The sequence below is a fragment of the Cebus imitator genome, unplaced genomic scaffold, assembly GCF_001604975.1.
Source record: "Cebus imitator isolate Cc_AM_T3 unplaced genomic scaffold, Cebus_imitator-1.0 Scaffold69, whole genome shotgun sequence".
Classification (NCBI taxonomy): domain Eukaryota; kingdom Metazoa; phylum Chordata; class Mammalia; order Primates; family Cebidae; genus Cebus; species Cebus imitator.
The window spans coordinates 2,890,818-2,911,602 of record NW_016107384.1 but is presented as its reverse complement, the minus strand read 5'-3'; the positions used below and the strand labels follow the sequence as shown (position 1 = coordinate 2,911,602).

Below are 20,785 nucleotides of genomic sequence, written 5' to 3'. Positions count from 1 at the left end.
TTCATCCATGTCCCTACAAAGGACATGAACTCATCATTTTTTTATGGCTGCATAGTATTCCATGGTGTATATGTGCCACATTTTCCCTGTCCAGTCTATCATGGATGGGCATTTGGGTTGGTTCCAGGTCTTTGCTATTGTAAACAGTGCTGCAATGAATATACATGTGCATGTGTCCTTATAATAGAATGATTTATAATCCTTTGGATATATATCCAGTAATGGGATTGCTGGGTCAAATGGAATTTCTATATCTAGGTCCTTGAGGAATCACCACACTGTCTTCCACAATGGTTGAACTAATTTACACTCCCATCAACAGTGTAAAAGCATTCCTATTCCTCCACATTCTCTCCAGCATCTGTTGTCTCCAGATTTTTTATTGATCACCATTCTAACTGGCATGAGACGGTATCTCAATGTAGTTTTGATTTGCATTTCTCTAATGATCAGTGATGATGAGCATTTTTTCATATGTTTGTTGGTCCCATATATGTCTTCTTTTGAAAAGTGTCTGTTCATATCCTTTTCCCACTTTTGAATGGGTTTGTTTGTTTGTTTCTTGTAAATCTGTTTTAGTTCTTTGTAGATTTTGGATATAAGTCCTTTGTCAGATGGGTAGATTGCAAAATTTTTTTCCTATTCTGTTGGTTGCCAGTTCACTCTAATGATTTTTTTTTTCTGTGCAGAAGCTCTGGAGTTTAATTAGATCCCACTTGACACTCCTTTTAAGGTCCCATGAGACCGTCCTCCCCTGACACATTGTAGATATTGCTTCTTTTATAAGCAGGTTCTAAAAAATAAGTGCAGCAAGAACTTAGTTGGCTGACCCAGTGCTTTGCATTCTATGGTCACTCCTTATAGGTTTCTGATCTCTTATTGCTTAGCAACATCTACATAGATATAATTTCCATTCGGTAGTGAAAGCAACTATTTTTGGCCTCTGTTAACATCAAGATAAGCTGATCTCTAGAGACCCCACACAGCCAAGGATACTTGTTGCTATTTTAAGAGACAGAAGGGGCTTTCTTCTTGCATGCCTCTTCTCTTTTCTGTTTATCAATTCCTGCATGACAAACTACCCCCAAAACATAGTGCCCTAAAAAAGTCTCCTTATATTATCTCTTACAGTCTGTAGTTTGCCAAAGCTGCCATAGCTGGATGGCTATGACATTTGCCCCTTCATGAAACTGCAGTAAGATGGCAGCATGGGCTAGAATTTTCTCAAAGCCAGACTAGGCTGGACATCCAAGATGACTTCTTCCCTCAAGTGACTGGTGCCTAGGCTGGGATACTGCAGCAGCTGGAGACTAGGAAGCCATCTCCCTTGCCACATGGCTAGCTTGGGTTTCACAGCATCAGCTTGCAGGAGGTAGAGTGGGTGGAAGTGACAGTGGGAGTGGTCCACTCATGAGAAGGGATATGTTATCACTGATGCTTGTTTAGAATTGCTTGTGCATGCTGTTAATAAAAAGACCAACTTTTGTTGGTTTTAGTATACTTTTTTAATTCTTTACAATGTACCCCTTCAATGTCTGTACTTTTAAGTGGACCATTCCCACTGCCCCCAGCCTTGGTATGTCACTGCCTCACAGCATGGCTGCTTCCAGAGTTGGACCTTCTGCCTCATGACTAGCCTCCCCCAGAGCCTTCCAGGAAGAAAGGCAAAATCTGTGAGCCTTCTTATGACCTAGCCTCAGAAGCCATGTAGCATCACATCCCCTGCACTCTGTGGGGGCAAAAGCAAGTTGGAGGACCATCCTGGACCCACGGGGAGAAGACAAAACAAGTGTGAGTGCTGGAAAGGAGAGTTTCCTGTGGGTATCGCATTTGAAGATGAGTGACCACATTCTCCATTACCACTTGCTCCATGTGGTTCAGAACCACATGATTATTTAACCAAAGCTGGGGTTGACTACACTTCAACTAACTGGAACCTACTGCAACTGTAAATGACTTTACTAAAAGAGATTTTGAATTCAGAATTTCACTGAGCCTTAGGATCCTCTGATGAGTTTAACTATTTCTTGCTGAAATAGTAGATCTTCTAGTACATAGGGCTAGACTATTGCCATGACTTCTAAGTCAATCAATTTAAATCATCTTAGCCTCAGGCCAAAATTCTTGCAAATGGCTATACTCTTAACTCAATTCCATTTCTCACATGTACCCATCTCACCAACTGGGAGCTTTACAGAGGCATCTCTGGAGTCATAATTCACAACTTTTCACAGAGGTCCTAAGCCAGGTATTAATAGAACCTTCAAGCTTCCGAAACCCACAAACTATAGCCAACCTGGATGTCAAGACCCCATAGGCTTAACTATTTCTTAAAACAGCAGTGGCAAGCCCTTCTTATGTGCCAGACACTGTTCTCTGTTTTACCAAAAGTAACTTATCTAAAACTCATAACAACACTATGGATAGTATTTATTAGTATTCTTATTTACGGACAAGGAAACTAAGACCCAAAGAGGTTAAGGAATGTGTCTCAGATTCCAAAGCAAGTAGAAGAAATAACACAGTCTGATTCCAGAACCCAAGCTCTCATCAGCATGCTATGATTCTCCATAAGTTGTACAGTAGGTATTGCTGGCAAGAAAGGACATTCATATAATTGTGTATCATATCCTTGGATAAAGGTCCTTCAGTCAACAATTAAATTAGCCAAATATCTTAGACATTATCTTAGTCCATTCAGGCTGCTGTCACAAAATATCTCTAAACGGGGCGGCTTATAAACAACAGGAATTTCTCACCGTTCTGGAGGCTGAGAAGTCCAAGGTCAAGGGACTGGCAGATTCAGTGTCTGGTGAGGGCCTGCTTCCTGGTTCATAGATAGCACATTCTCACTGTGTCCTCACATGGTAAAGAAATGAATGAGTTCCCTTGGGCCTATTGTATAAGCTCGCTAATCCCATTCACCAGGTTCTACCCTCATGACCCAATCACCTCCCAAAAGGCCCCACCTCCTAATATCATCACCTTGAGAGATCGAATTTCCACATACATATTTGTAGGGGAGGAGACACAAACATTCAGACCATAGCAGACCTACTAAGGGATACTAATGACATGACTTGTTCCCCCAGTAGAAACAGTTCAATATGTTCTGAGAGAGGCAAGACTAAAACCCAAATAGTAAATGAACAGTATCAGATGCTACCATACATAAATATGTCCCGAACTCTGTGGTGATTTAGACGGCAATATTCAGCTGGGGTCAGAAAAGATACTGTGATGCTGGACACAGTGCTTTTCCATTCAGCCAAATCACAAAACTCGTATTTTCTTTCCACACATGCAATGTCATCCATGCCTTACCATCTCCGTATAACAGCATGATTAATACAGAGTGGCCCACTGAAAATCAGACTCAGGGCATCCCACAGCAGCCTGCCTTCAATAGACTTCCCTCACAAAGAGGCTATCACTCTATACTCTTAGCATGTCATGAAGCAATAACAAAGATGAACAGGTTTTTTAGATGTTTTCACAGGGGGCGTGACTTACTGTCCCGGAGAGCAGGTTTCTTGCAGAGGAAAAGCTGAGCCCTCAATTGATTCCTTTACAGAGGTAGAAGTGTGGATTGGCCCAGGGAATAAAGCACCCTAAGGACTATCAGATTCCAAGCTCCATATCTGGCTCTTACCTTAGGCTGGTCACTTAACCTGCAGACAGAGCAAAAAAAAATAAGGATAAAGAACTTACAGGTAAATAACAACATTCAAAGAATTAGATCTATTATTCTATGGTACAAAAATACTAAACAGACACTGCATTTGGGTGAAAGCTATCCTTCAGGAGAACTGACCTACTCAAATATATCTACTTGAAGGAATATTCTGGGTTCAGAATTGAGTGTGTTTTTAATTAAAACCCATATTTTTACTAATGAAGCACGAACTGAAAAAAGCAGCATTGGGGGAGGAAAATCCGATGTGTAGCAAGAAGAGTGCTTTGCTGCCTCTGTGGGGGAAATGCAGTTATGAGCAACATTATAAAATTAAGTGGATTCATTCCTATCATATCTAATAGGACTACCGGAAGAGAAATCATAAAGTGTCAGCAAATCATGATTCTTACTTCGATGGTAAATAAATACCTGTCACAATGATGTTAAATTGCTCAAGACTAGGCTCTAGGAGCATAATAAATTAATGCACATCTTAAACTTTGAGCAAGAGCATATTCCACAGAAATACTTTCTTTTAGGAGGAGTTTTAAAAGAATCAGTCATATTAACTGAGACTTCCTTAAAAATAAATTCAGCAAATGTTCCTTATTGTTCTCTAAATATCTGTTAGCAGGGACAGTTAACAGTAAAAATTCAAAATTCATCAACAGTTTTTGATGACAACAGCTATCTTAAGAGTAGACCTTTTAATATTATATCTTTGATGCCTTTTATGAAAATCTCCAGTTACTGAAAAAATATATACTATTTTTCATGAGTAGATTAATTTAACAAAAGTCTACCTCAAAATTTTTGAAATGCTAAAAGCTTTCTCACAAAGAAATCAGGATAAAGCTGTTGCAAAAATAGATAAAAAGATCTATAAGATCACTTAACCTATTAAAACAATTATGTAATTATATAATTTCTTAGTATAAAAAACATAATTATATGTTCTTGGTGTCATTGATCGTGTCAGCCCCATTAATTAACACTAGATACCATAGGGAAAACAATCTATTTATATTTAAATTTTATAAAAGAACAAAAATCCTTTTACTTTAAATTCCCAATAAATACCACACATCCTCAGTCACAGAGTTCCAAAGGTCTTAACTGACCTCGTTTTAGTTGAAAGTAAAAACTACATTTAAGTTCAACCACAGAAAAGAGGAGGCCACCTTTTTAGATTATGATGCTTCAATTATCTGGGAGCTGTCAGTTCAGCTCTCATAATTCTAAAAAAAGAGTCCTATCACCATGACACAGAAACCTTAAATTATATTCTAGTCTACGCTTAGAATTGTCTTACTGTCCCTTCTGTACTTTTAAAAGCTGCATTCAACACTTGTCTTTGTGGTCTTTTGCTAAGGATCCAGGGGACCCACGGGTCTGAACAAACACATTGTGGTCTTCCAGCTGGTACCTTGCTTCTGCTCCTGGATTTACCAAGTGACTCCTCCTGTGACTCCGGAAGCCTTGAAAAACTTAGCATCATTCTTTCATCAATAGATTAACAATGACTTTATCCATCTTCTTTCCCACTACTATGGCCAGGCTCTGAAAAAAAAATACAGAAATCATAATTTTGTACCTAATTTATGATTCTTTGTGGAAGGAAGTAAAGTTCTCTGGGAAAACTAAAGTAGAGATTGCAATGTTGGAAATGTTCCATATCTTTTTAAGGGGTGATGTTAACACAAGTATATATGCTTATTAAAACTCATCATGTGAGCACTTAAAATCTGTGCATTTTATTGTATGTTACTTATATGTCAACAAAAGAATCTTGCCAAAATGTGTCTCCTATAGGAGTTAAAATTTGCTAAGGACTCTTCCTCAGACCATAAGAATTGACTTAGAGCTAATAACAGTGTTCATCTCCAGGGGAAAGAAATGGGGACCAGGATTAGAGGTATTGGTCAAAGGGGACTCTAGCTTTATCTGTAACATTTTTCATCAATTTATCACCTTGCTCTTTTTCCCTTTTATCTAGGAGATGGATTTATGTTGGTATAGGGAGTTGCCACATTATTCTTTAAGGTCATGTAGTTGTATTAGCCAGAGTTTATCAGGTAGACAAAGCCACTTAAAGTTATGGTCTGAGAGAGACGGTATAGACGTTAGGCCTTGTGCAAGTGTTGGGGGAGATGGGGAAGTAAAGATCTGGGAGGGACAGTTGACGTTTCTGAAGAGTTACTAGTCAATCTGAGAAGCCCCTGCAGTACTTCAGGCCACAAAGTGGGTCAACAAAGGGGAATCTACGGGAAGCTGTTTCCCCTGTGGGTTTCTAGCAAGGTGCCAGTCGGGAGGAGAAGCTGAACACTGGGCAAAGAAGACCGAGGGCTTGCCAGCAACCACCAGCCTCTCTGAGTCTGTCTCCCTTCCAATCTCCATGCCTTTAAGAGAGTAATAGGTACTGTTCACTTCCGCCTTCCAAATGTCCCACTGATTCCTCTTTTGGCCATTTCTAATTTAGAACCCTACAGGGAAGGGGGTTCTGGGAAATGTAGTTCTAAGTTTACCCAGTTAACCTGGTACTGGTACAAACTGCCAAGATAGTATTTCTTTGTATGGCTTTACCATAATTTATTTAATCAGTCACCTATTGATGAGCACTTGGGTTGTTAACTGAGTTTTGCTATCATAAATGGTGCTGTAGTGAATATCCCTATCATTTCTCTCCCTCCACACATGCGGAAAGGCATCTGTAGAATACACTCCAGGTGAGGATTCGTCCACCTTGATCCAAATGTCCATACCAAGTCCTCCAAAATTGAACCCAGCCATGTGGGTGCTCACTGTTAGAGTCAGAGAGCAGGTACTGTGGCTTACTCTGCAGGTATTATGCAGGCACTATGACTTACATAGCACATACTATGACTACTCAGTAATTTTGGCTCCCCCAAAATTACACCATTCAAGTGAAGGAAAACAGTTCCCACAAGCAAAGTAAACAGTTTTTATAGGTTGGAGTTTTTCAGTCTCAGTGCTGCTGACATTTAGAGATGAAGAATTCTTTGTCGTCACAATAAAAATGTCTTCTGAAAGGCAAACTCATACGTACACCACCACCCAGCAACTGAGAACCACTGGAAAAACAACAAATTTTAACTATAAAGTATTTTTGTTGTCAAAGGTAAATCTTACTGGGCATGAAATGGAAGGATAAATTTAGAAGCAGAGCTAAGAAATTTTGCATAATAAAGGAAGAAAGGACTGGGGTTTGGGGGTGACAACCTAGGTAAAAAGGGGGCTGGGCACAGTAGCTCACTCCTATAATCCCAGAACTTTGGGAGGCCAAGGAAGGCAGATCACTTGAGGCCAAGAGTTCAAGGCCAGCCTGGCCAACATAGCAAAAAATACAAAAGTAAGCCAGACATAATGGCGGGCACCTGTAATTCCAGCTACTTGGGAAGCTGAGACAGGAGAATTGCTTGAACATGGGAGGCAGAGGTTGCAGTGAGCTGAGTTCATGCCACTGCATTCCAGCCTGGGCAACAGAGCGAGACTCTATCTCAAGAAAATGTGGAAGGGTGGGAGTTAAGAATACCAACCAGAGGAAAAATGTAATTGAGAGAAGGAATCAGAGAGAAAGCAGCTCACAACATAGAAAAGTAACATTGCGAGTTGGAATGTGCCCAAAGAGGAGCTATTTTTAAAATTTTGACATTTTCATTTTCCCTCAGGGTCTAAGAACAATCATTTCAAACATTGTGTTAATTTTTTCCTAATTTTTAATTATCTTCCTTATCCCCAGATCTTCAGAAAATGTTCTCTACATATAACAGCTTTATTTATGTTAGTGGTACTTGAGGAGGTGTCCAGAGACAAAGAGAAAAGCTAGCAGATGCATATGGACAAGATGCTGCCAGGGAGTAAGACTCAGAAGAATGTCCCAGAACACAACACTGCCAGGAACTCATAGAAATACTGGGGAAAAGGCACAGTGGACTTCCCACTTTCCACGGATGCGGTCTCGACCCATTTTAAGAGACTATTAAAGGAAAAGTTGACTGCAAGAGGCAGGTAATCTTGGAAACATGGGATATATATGTTTTTAATTTTAGGCATGGGGATATGGAAGGTTGCATAGAGGCCTGGTATATAACTAAGAGCAGGGACCCTGGAGTCAGAGGGTCTGTGTTGGAGTCCCAACTTTGCCACTTAGAATCATGTACCTTTGTGCAAGTTATTAAAGCCTCTGAGACCCCATTTCCTTCTCTGTAAATAGGGAAATAACAACACCCACCTCATAGGGTTGTCAAGAGAAGTAAATAAAGCATGATTGTGAAGTGGACAGACAAAAGCTTAGTGTATACAAACTGCTGTACAAGGGCTTATTAAATAATATAAATAAAGATGCGTCAAATGGTTAACAGTGATTTTTTTGAGGAACATGATTATGGGAGTTTTGAATTGTTTGAATTTAATATTCACCTCTGAATTGTTTAAATTTTCTACAAAGAGAATGTGTTACTTACAAAATCAGAAAAATAATAAAAAGATTTCCATTTAGGACAAAATACAAAGTATACGTGAGAATCTTCATGATAAGCATCAGAAGCAAATTCTTTTCTACAACAAATGATAACCTAATCTACCTATTATAAAGTTTTCTGTTAAAATATAACCCCTATGTTTTAAAGAAGTTCAAATCTGGACATGCGTCCAGCTCAAGATTCAACTTATCTCTCATCAGATGACAAGTAAGACTAATGAACACATTTGTTCGGACTCTGGTTCAATGATAAGAGTCTATTACCTTCATAGGACTCATTAATGTCTGCCTGTAAGAGAGAATATGCTTGAATTATACAAATCTTGCATTTCTTAAACAGGCACCAGGCTCATTCATTATGGGTGAATAATTAAAGTTGCTATAGCTGTGTCTTTAAGAAGCATATTATACATCTGTAACTATTATAGATCTAGAAGAGAATTACCAATAAATAGGACTCTGCCCTCTTATTTACACGTGGAAATAATAGCAATGTGCATAATGCATGCAAAATGCCCATATTTGAGGAACTTTAAAAATCATAATGTCACTCAGCTACATCTCTGACTTTTTTTTACAGGTTAAACTTGGCTTAACATCAAATCTACAAATATGTGCTACACTTTCACGCTGTGTAAGAACCGTATTCAGAGATTCCCAGGATTTAAAGGCATGCATGCTATTGTTCTTGCCTCCTGGGTGGCTTGCAGTCTACTTGTGAGGACCACACATGTTCCTTGGCTGGTGGGGGCAGAGAGGAGGGAGGAGTAGGGAGGGGACTTGTATTAGGAGACTCTCACATCTTCTTCTGCACCTACTGCAAATACCATCTGTCAGCCTACCCTTTCCCTCTTCTGGAACTCAGGCTAATCAATTACAAAAGCAGTAATAGACCCACCACATAGACAAGTGTGGGGCCCAGGAAACACTGGCAGTTTTATTTTCTAAGGAGTGGACAGTGTAAGACCCCTGCAGTTTATATGATAGGACTACAGAACACCTAGCATAGAATTCCCAACCTGCTATAACCAGTAGAAGGGCAAGGAGAATTAAAGCAAGGATAGGGTGCTACTCCAAACTGCTTTATAGACCAACACATTGGGAGTCCTTGCCCAGCCACTGGCCTCCATCTCTTAGCAAATGTATTCCTCCCTCATGTTGGAATTAACTTTCCCCTTTCTAACTCCAACCATGTGTAATCTGTGGCTACAGCAGGATGTGGCATGTTCTTATATGATGCTGCCCTCCTAGTCACAGCTGTCATCAACACTGAGCAGCCACCTGACCTGGTCAGCCAGAGTTCTTCCCCAGTCTTTTTAGAAATGGATCTGGGAGAGTCAGTCTGTCTCTCTGATAGAAGAAGTTGCAAAGCGGGAACTCCCACGCAAGGTGCCAACAGCCCCATTAACTGCCAAGGTGGAGAAAGCTGGTCTGCAGTGGGAGAAAACAGAGGCGGCACCAAGAGAAGTAGAAACCGAAGAGAGAGAAAGTCCTGGGCAAGCTGGTTCCTGGTTCGGTGGTTCCTGAGTCCTCGCTGCATTCCTTCCTGCCCGACTGGTGACTTGGTCATCCTCCTCTTCTTTCAGTCATGTTGGCTATCCCAAGATCCTTCCATTAAATATCCCTTTTGCCTAAACTAGTTAAATATGGACTTCTGACATTGATCTAAACTCTAATGACCCAAATTAGTTTTTCTCAACCCAGATAAACTAGGGAATAATCATTAAATGTGGCTTAGGTATAGGCAGCATTTTTTTTTAATTTTTTTAATTATATTTTAAGTTCTGGGATACATGTGCAGGTCATGCAGGATTGTTCCATAGGTATACATGTCCCATGGTGGTTTGCTGCATCCATCCCCCCATCACCTATATTAGGTATTCCTCCTAATGTTATCCCTCCCCAATCCCCCCCCTTCTGCTATCCCTCCCCTAGCTCCTCGCCCCCCAACAGGCCCCGGCATGTGACATTTCCCTCCCTGTGTCCATGTGTTCTCATTCTTCTACACCCACTTATGAGTGAGAACATGTGGTGTTTGGTTTTCTGTTCTTGTGTCAGTTTGCTGAGAATGATGGTTTCCAGCTTCATCCATGTCCCTGCGAAAGACATGAACCCATCCTTTTTTATGGCTGCATAGTATTCCATGGTGTATATGTGCCACATTTTCTTTATCCAGTCTATCATTGATGGGCATTTGGGTTGGCAGCATATTTCTTTACAAAACAAATTCAGTGCTATATTGATATTCTATTAGATTGATTGTTGTAATGAATGTCTCTAATTTGCAGAGATTTTGTACCAGATTCGTGTGACAGATTTTTATTACTGAGTTATTAGATTACCTTGAAGGACAGACCCTTGTATCTATATTTTCTCTTCTTTCTTTCTTTTCAATGATATTGTCTTATATTAGGTGGCAAGCAAAAAACCTCAAGAACATCTTGGTTGACTTCATTTTCCAAGTGTACATAGTCCTGTGTATACATTACTCTTGGTCATATTTCAGGAGGTTATAATGTTTTAGAACTGGAAAGAATCTCATTATCTTTATAAACCTTTTGTTAGAAACCAACTGTAATCTGGTAAAAATCTTGAAGAATTAAATAAGTATATATTCAATCAATACAACCTCTTTAGAATACTTCTAAATTACTACTGTCAGTCCAAAAACAATAACACTATTTTCAATATTCATGCTCTTACATTCAGTGTGGGAACCTTAATAACCCTTCTTTTTCAGCCCTTTAAGACAGAGACCAATCTGCCTTACTATAAAAGGAACAATAACAATATTAAAACAAATTGGTAGCATAAATAAAAACCATGCAACCTCATTATCTTTGTGGAGTAAGTGATTACAGTGCTGCTGGTTACCTGCAGAGGCAAAATGCTACCAGAGGCAATTTTGGTGAATTAACTGGGGTCTATTGGCATACTGTCAAGAATTTAGAATGACTCATGGAATGAGTGTTAATGGAGTGAAACCTTCATTCCATCTACTTGGCACATGGCAAGGCAATCTAATTGTTTTTCCCTAAAGCAACACAACAATCTGATATTTAGACAGTGCATTACTTTCTTTCTTACTGAAGAAACAAGTCATGACACAAGAGAAGAGATCGAAAAAACACTGAGATTTTTCTTTGAGTTTTATTAAATTTGCTGAACTGTACTACATGTTTGAAATGCAGGACTGAACAAAAACGATTGCGTTTCTAAGGTAAGCACAGTATCCAAGGGAGAAACTTTACATTAATAAACAAGTGTTACTGAGTATCCACTGTGGACTAAGCTCTGTGCTAGATACTTCTCAATCTTATTACCTAATAAGAAAACAACTATGAAAAAAAAGTATGAGACCATAATTAAAACTAGTTTGTAGATTGCTCATATCATAGAGGTAGCTAAGTCACACAACCCCTTACTACTCAAAGGGTGGTCTGCTGACTATAGCATCGGCATCGCCTAAGAGCCGGTTGGCAATGCAGAATCTCAAGCCCTACCCCGACCCATGAAATCAGAGCTGCGTTTTAACAGTCTCTCCATTTGCACATTAAAGTTTAAGCAGCACCAATTTAACCAACTCTCTTGGCTTATAATTGAGGAAAATAAGGCTCAGGGTGATTAAGTGATGTGTCTGACCAAACAGCTAGTTAGGAACCCAGCTGGGACTCCCAGGACTCTCAGCTCAGGATACAGTAGGATTTTAGACAAGAGGGACTTAAGTGTGTGTCATTCCCTCAAATGACCATTGATTGTTCCCATCTTCTCTGTGCAAAGCACATACGGACAGAGAGCCTGAGGCAGCCCAATCACCCTGCCTCCTCCCAACACCTCCTCCTGCTAATACTCCTGCACGGTCCTCCTGGAGGGACTTCCCCTTTGCCTGTCCTCATTCTAACCCTTTCCAAGGCCGTGTTAAAGAACCAGCTGGCCCATGAAGCCTTCCCTAATGACACCAGTCCTCTTCAGTTTCTGCCTTTTTAATTCAGAGTTGCTCCTATGTTCTGCATAGGACATTCTAAATAGTTACTTATTATACCCTGACACATTTTCTAATAGCATGCACTAGACATGTTGGCATATGATTATATTACAATAATATGGATGCAATCCTTTTCTCTATTGTCCTATTCAATAATTGTATCTATGTCTCCTTTCCGAAATAGATTACTTGTATTTTATCATACTAGACCATCACTTAACACAATACCAGAAATAATATGAAACTCACTGGTGGAAGGGATCCTCTCTAAAATATCCCTAAGACGTAGACATTCAGTTTTTCACTTGCATACTTCCTGTGTTAGGAGGCTCACTACCTTTTAAAAAAAAAAGTACATTTTTAATTCCAAACTTTAGTTATTAGAAAATTCTAAGCCAAAATCCACTTACCACTAACTTCTACCAGTATCCTCAGTTCTGCCCTTAGAGGTAGTTTTGAACTGGTTGAATCCATCTTCCACAGGAAAGTGCTGCAAGTATTTGAACTAATTTAAGAAAAATAATTTGGAAACACAGTGAAGGCCTGACAGTTAGGAGCAATGAAGACCTAAGCCCATATCCTGCATTTCCTGCCTGTATGCTTCTTAATAAATTCATGCTATTGATAAATTTATGTTGAACACCTACTATGTGCAGGGCTCTATGGAGGACATGCTTTGTGGAGAGATTATAGAACGGAGGGAAGATGACAAGTTCACACATACCCCTGAAGCTGCAGAATGGAAACAATTTCACAATGGAAGCTTGAGACCATCTCATCTGACCTTGCATTTCATCCAGGTCTTCCTAAGCTGCCAAAGTATAAGCCCCTCTACTCATCCCTCCCCTCCCACACACTCACTCCAGTTTGGTTCTATGTTCTTCCCTAGCAAATCATCTTCCCATGGCTGCTCTTCTAGAATTCCAACTCCCAAGTTAATAAACTCCTGCTAAACTCAGCCTTTTCCCAGAATACTCTCTCCATCTGCATGCTGGGATTTCTGCTGAGGGCGCCGCCTCCCCCTCTGCTAAAGAGAAGGCTGCTTATTTTCCCAATGATGACTCACAACAGAGCCAGAAAAGAAGGAGCTGCCATACTTTAAGCCTCCCAATGGCCTTTTAAATTCCTCACTTATTCGTTCATTCATTCAAACTAGGGTCCTTCACCCAGTATACAAACACCTCTTCTAAGGCTAATACATTCTAGCTACAGGAATAACTAGAGAATCTTATGACAGTCCCTCTCCACTCTTAAGGCAATTTATCCTCTCTGGACAACTGTAACACTGAGGCAGGAATGGCTGAGCTGAGGACAGATTTTAGGTTGTATTTCTGAATTTCATATTTCTTTCAAGGGGAGAAAAGTGAGATCTTTTCTGCTATTTCATCATCACATTACAATTTGGAAAGGAAAATTCTACCTTCATAAATGCTAGAGAATAAAAGATAAACAATAGAATATGTAATGCAAAATGCTTATAAAGTTTAAGCCTCCCATGATTTAAAGGAGGTATCTGAGAGAAAGGGGTGATTGGTGCAACATCCACGGTGGAGGATTTAAGGTGCCATGAGAGGTGACAGGGCCATGGTCATGGCGGGTGCTTTGGTTCCAGAGGAGGTCCAGGAGGAGGGTTCGGGCTCTTTGTGCCGCATATCCCATTTGATTTCTATCTGTATGAAATGGCCTCCCCCACTTCCTCCCAACCCCGAGTCAAGCCAGCACCTGATGAAACGTCCTTCAGTGAGGTCTTGCTGAAGAGACATCAGTACCTGGCTCCCAACTCTGCTAAATGGGACTCTATCTTTCTCTAGTGAGAAAAATAAACAATATGACTGATAATTTGATTGTGGCTCCAATTTGAAGTGCAAATTCAAGTCTGACAGGTGGGATCGTACAAAAGAGAACAATGGCTACAGGCCACGGTGCAGCTGCCCCAGTGGTAATACTAAAGACTCTGCCAACCCTGAAAGCTGTTACTGCCCTAGGGAACAAAGTCATGGAAAATCTCACAGCACACAGGAGCCTTCTATAGTTTTGACCATGCTGACCAACCAAACTGGCTTGAAATCAGTTCTTCTGAGGCTACAGTGAAGATTCTCATTAAAACAGTGCCACTCAGTCTTGGAAAACTGGACCCCAAACTCCATTTGGATAGCAAGGTATTGCGCAATGCCTTAGCAGCCATCCGACCCGCCTGCACGTTTAGAGAAATGCTCACAGTCCACAGTTAAAGATCTCATCAGACTATTCAAGGACTGGAGGATTCGTTTTCCTGGCTTTGAGCCACTCACATTCTGGACCCTTGACCTACTGGCTCATTCTGCTGTGATGAATACCTCACTACACAGCCTTTGGTCCTAAATGTTGAATATGAGCACTGCTTGCAGATTCTGGCCGCAGAACTGTTCCCAGCAGGGTCACTGGGTATCACTGACTTCTGTGAGAGCACACACAGTCATGACCATGTGACTGCAGGACATGGTGTGCCACACAGCTCCAACTCTGGTCCAAATCCTCTCACATGGTGGCTTTAGGAAGATACTTGGCCAGGAGGGTGATGCCAGCCATCTTGCTTCTGAAATATCCACCCAGGGTGGAATGTTAGTAAGACCTTCAGAACAGGCCTAAGAGAAGCTGCCAGAGAAAAAGGAAGGAGAGGAGGATGAGGAGAAGTCAGAAGAATCTCCTCAGGGAGACCAAGAGGAAAGTGTGGAAACTCAGGAGTGGCCTTCCCCTCACTCCCTTTCCTACCCAAGCGGGAAGACTGGAGCCTAAGCGAGCTGCCAGTGGGCTTTACATGGTGGCAGGAATTTCCATGGCACAGGAAGACAACAGGAAGGAAAATAAACTTCATAGAAGGAAGTGTCAGTCCAGTGGGTTTTGATATTGGCTTAGCAGCCAGAGTCTCCCATTTATGACCTACGCCATCCATCTATAATGAAGTGGAATACCAATATTTCTTCCTCATACTCTAAAATCCTCAACTCCGGAAAACCCCTCTCTCAAGTAATAACTTTGCTGTTGAAATGTTGTGAGCTGTTAGTGTCTGGACAACATTTTCTGAGAAAAACAATGAAAGTACTTCCTAATAGGGCATACATAAATAAATGAATATAAAAGGAAATACCTGAGAACAAATACTCCTGAAGATCTACAAATTTCTGCTTTTTCCTTAGTGATGTAACTCCCAAAGAAGCTGTTGTTTATAGATTTTTGCTTCATTAATTTGGATGATATGAGCCTAAAGACTAAGGGACTTGGTAGAGAAAGAGAGCAATGTCTACGGATGACTTTTGTGGACTTTGCAAATTAAAAAAGCCAGCTGGCTACAGAGAACCCCGCTGGCTGACACCCAGGCCATGTCAACTCTTCTCTTTAACCAAGCTTTCACAGCTTAACTTCTAGCCTAACCTCACTGTCCCTCCTGGACTTCAAAGTGCAGCTATGTAATTTGTTTATTACGTTCTATTCATGTTCTATTTTTATCCCCAAATAGAGCTGCCTGAGAACAGAAATTGTTCTTCCTACTTCTTTTGTCTACAAAAAAGGCATAAAATCAATACATTGAGTTAAGACCTTTCATACTTTCCTCATCAGAATATACAGTGTTTTAAGAACAGACTGCAAATTTTATCAGTGGAGTGTTGTTACACATCAAGGAGGCCCTCTTTTTTCTCACCTAAGATAGGGCTACATTAAAACAAGCACTTGATAAATGCCTTTTAATAACAGTATACTAAAAAATCATTATAGCATTTAATAGATGCTTGTCACATGTACAAATATATACAGTAGTTTTAAAACAGTAGGTACAAAATAGAAAGGTATATCTTACCAAGTTGATAGCTAGCTTTTAAATAGCTGCAGCACACTGGTTGACATTATGTAAGCAAATCTGAACTTTCAAATAGGCATGTTTTACCTGTCCGAATATGTGAATAAAGGAATTGTTCCAAGGTATGCACCACACACGCATGCTCCCAAGCACACATGCACACGCACACACACACACACACACACACACACACACACATTTTCATCATTGGCAACTTTTTCCTGGATTACTCAGGCTTGAGTCAAGTGTATTCACCCGCTTTGCCTTTCACCAGTGCCATCTCTTCATACACCCATAACTGTCTGGCACAGGGTGAAATCATGATTTAGCAAAAGGGCAAGTAGGAGGCAAAATGGAGTGCTATCTTCCGTAATTGCTATTTAAAAGAGACAATAAAAAGAATGAAACAAATTAAATTAGCAAGAAGCAAGAGCATCCCAATGAACTGGCCAAGATAATCAACTTGGAAAATCAGCTATTAAACCTTCATGCATACTCATTTTCATAAATTTTTGTGTGTGCTTCTGAAACACAACGCCCCATTGAAATGGCTGGGATGAAGGTGCTTCATTTCTCTGAGATAAGTCATTTGCAATTGGCCTTAATGATGTTGGAAGTGAAGCTTTTTTAATGCCCTGGTTCATCATTTCCTATTCTAGTACTAGAGTGTTTTGATTGGAGTTGGGGAAGTATGTAAAGGAGGTGAGAAGTTGACTCAGACTGCTCACCTTTCTGAATTCTTCTACTTTATTCTCTTTCCAAATGTATGTGCTAAAGTATGGATTTTGGTTTTTATTATCATTTCTCTTATGTATCATCATCACCATATCATCCTCCTCATCATTTAAAAGACCTGATTTTTACTTATTTGCAGACAATATTCCTTGAATGTTAAGGGTAAGAATTTCTATGGATGTTTTTTATCTGTTAATTTCATCATCTCATGCTGTCAATGTTAGTTATTCTTATGTACAGATCTTCATCCTTATAAAAGGCTAATCTTTATTACTCACAGCAGTCATTGAAAAAAACCACAGGCATTAATAAAATCTACAGCGAATAAATATCTGCACTTACTTTTACTCAATAATTCTAATTTTTTAGTCTGTGAGCTGTCACTAAAGTACAAAACAAGTAGCCAAATGCATTTATTTAAGATTCTTCTTTGGCACTTCCTTTCTACTCATTAGTTTGCTAAATCATAATTGCTACCTGGGGCAAAACAGAAATTTGAGCACATATTTAAACAGGACAAATTTTAATAAGAAGAGAAGCAATGAATTTGGATTATTCACAATCAAAAATTGTGAGAGCCAATGTGTTGAAGATTAGCTATTCCAATAGGAATGTTTCAATCGAAGATTAAGAACGTTATCTTTATATAATGGGTTATTAGTGTGGTTTACTCCTCTTTTCCTTGATTTTGCTTTTTTAAAAAAATTAAATATTTTAATCTACTGCCCAAGAAAATAGTTCTATAAATGCTTTTCTCCACATGTGAGCAGTGAGTGGCATTTGTGAACTCAGAGCAAGATTTAATAATCCCAGAACTCTCAGACCAGAACTTCAGAGGACCCAGATGTGTTATGAGGAAGATTAACAGTATGATTTCACAGGCCTTCGGTGGCAGAAGGAAATCCAAACATCCACTTGGGACCTAGAAGGCCAACACTCAAGCTAACTAGTGCTCTGCACATTCACTCTTATTTATTCTTTATTATTTCTGAGAGAGAAAGAAAGGACCAAAGAAAAAGAAAAACTCTAACTCAGGGGTGTCCAATCTTTTGGCTTCCCTGGGCCACACTGGAAGAATTACAATTGTCTTGGGCCACACATAAAATACACTAAAACTAACAACAGATGATGACCTTTTAAAAATCGCAAAAAAAAAAAAAAATCCTAAGGTTATAAGAAAATTTACTAATTTGTGTTGGGCCACATTCAAAGCCATCTTGGGCTGCATGTGACCCATGGGCCTCAAGCTAGATAAGGTTGCTCCAAATCAGAGCAGATGGTTCTTCAGGCCAAGTATTTGATATTCGTGTTAACTTTAGCTAAACAGAAAATCCCTGATGCCATACAATTAGATTAAAATACATTTCCACTAGGAAGACAAAGAAGTCTTAACTTTTGAGGTAGCAATATATAGCCCTTGGTAGATACACATCCTCATAATTGTGAATTAATATTAACTTTATACATTTCAAATTTATCAGAATAGGATAATGTGTGTCCCTGGTTTACACCTGTGTTAAAACACATGTATTAAGCTGTCACACCACCTGATGCATTTTCTCCTTTGGCAGGATTCAACAACTTAGATTTTCAAATTGTTTTCTTGCCTATTAAATTTCATTCCTGAAATATTTTTTGAGTGCCTACTATTTCCCAGGTTACTCTATTGACTCTGGGTATTCAATATAAGGGGTGAATTAGACATAGCCCCCTTGCCCCTACTAAAGAACTCACAAATATGGAGTTTGATGACAGAGAATGAAATGTTACTATGCAACTTGGAAAACAAAATGTTTATGTTGTGAAAGATAAAGTCGAATATTTGGGTTTTACTTTTTTGTTGCTTTTTTTGTTTGTTTTGTTTTTGAGATAGAGTCTCACTCCATCGCACAGGCTGCAATGCAGCTGCACAATCTTGGCTCACTGCAACCTGCACCTGCCCAGTTCAAGCAATTTTCCTGCCTCAGCCTCCCAAGTAGGTGGGATTATAGGTACATACCACCACGGCTGGCTAATTTTTGTATTTTTAGTAGAGATGGGTTTTTGCCATGATGGACAGGCTGGTCTTGAACTCTTGACCTCAAATGATTCACCAGCCTCAGCCTCCCAAAGTGCTGGGATTACAGCCGTAAGCCACCATGTCCAGCCGATAAAGGAGAATATTTGCACTTAGAAACAATCGATTTTATTCTTCTGGGTTTTGTTTATTTATTTATTTATTAAGAGACAGGGTCTTACACTGTTGCCCAGGCTGGAGTGCTATGGCCAATCATAGCTCACTGCAGCCTTGAGCTCCTAGGCTCGAGGGATCCTTCCACCTCAGCCTCCCAAAGCACTAAGATTACAGGAGTGAACAATTGCCTCTGGCCTAATTCTTTATTCTCTTTTTTTTTCCAAGAAGGGAATCTCACTAAGGCACCTAGGCTTGAGTAGAGTGTCACAATCATGGCTCACTGCAGCCTCAACTTCCCAGGCTCAATCAATCCTCCCACCTCAGCCACCCTAGTAGCTGGGACTATAGGCACACACCACCATGCCTGGCTAATATTTATATTTTTTGTAGAGACAGGTTTTGCCTAAGTAATCCTCCTACCTCGGCCTCCCAAAGTGCTGGGATTATAGGCATGAGCCACCGTGCTTGCCCCTAATTCCTTATTGTTTGTTAAATCTTATGGTTGATTAAAGCAAAAGGAAAAATGATAAACATACATAGAATCCCAGCTCTGTTCTAGGGATTTTATATTTTAAAATAATGCACCCTTGTCTCTAAGAATTATAAACATAAAAGTTGAAAGAAAACATTTTTTAAAAGTTAATATTTTGGCCAAGTGTGGTGGCTCACACCTGTCATCCCAGCACTTTAGGAGGCTGAGGCTGGCAGATTGCTTGAGGCCAGGAGTTCAAGACCAGCTTAGGCAACATGTAAAACCCCATCTCTACCAAAAAAAAAAAATACAAAAATTAGCCAGTGTGTTGGTGAGCGCCTGTAGTCCTAGCTACTCAGGAGGCTAAGGCACGAGAATCACTTGAACCCAGGAGGTCAAGGCTGCAGTGAGCTATGATTGTGCCACTGCACTCTAGCCTGGGCAACAGAGCAACACTCTGCCTCCAAAAGAAAAAAGTACAATTTAAATTAAAACTAACCTGATATAGGAAGAGATTAAACATAAGTTTGAGAAACATTAATCTAGGTCATATGGTAAATAAGTGGGCTTTTATGGACTATGTAGGGTACCTGTGATAGATTAGGGGTGACTGCAAATTCTTTTCCACTCTTTCCACTGAGAAAAAGACCACCTCTCCTTGAATCTAAATGGTCTCTATCACAATTCTGACAAACAGAAAGAACACTGTACTAGTTTTCCAGGTCCAGACCACAAGAAACTGGCAGCTTCCACTTCCTATCTCTTGGAATACTCACTCTTGGAATCCAGCCACCATCCTGTGAGAAAGCCTAAGCAGCCCCACAGAAAGGCCCTTGTAGAGAAGAACCAAGGACTCTGGCTAACAGCCCCCATGCAGCTCCCAGCTGACAGCCAATACCAAGTTGCCAGCCATCTGAGCCATGTTGGAAGTGAATCCCCCAGCCTCAGTCTAGCTACCTCAGTTGACACCAGGTGGGACAAGGGTAAGCTGCCCAGATGTGCCCTTTCTAAATTCCTGACCCATAAAATTGTGAGTAAAATAAAATTTGCTGGCGGGGGCAGGGTGGGGAAGAGGGTAGATTGTTATACAGTAATAGATATTCAGAACAGAATCGAATTATGATTAATACGATCAACTCTATGTGCAAAGTGAGTAAGAATACAGGTTCTGGAGTCAAACTGCCTGGGATCCAGCTGTGTAAGCTTGAACACTTTAATCTCTCTGTGCCTCATATTCTTCTGCAAAATTAGGTTAACTATAATCTAAGTCATAGGATTTTTGAAAGAATTAAATGAGGCAAGTCACATAAGCACTTAGAAAGGGCCTAGTCCATAGCTAATATTATTAAGAATTCACTATTATCATTGTAGGAAAATGTGCTGAAAAGTTAGAAACTACCAATTTTAA

General features: G+C 40.0%; 1 pseudogene; it reads left to right on the top strand.

The window, feature by feature from the left end:
* Positions 1-14,948, top strand: part of LOC108306025 — a 62,455-nt pseudogene extending 47,507 nt beyond the window's left edge.
* The last annotated feature ends 5,837 nt before the right edge of the window (positions 14,949-20,785 follow it).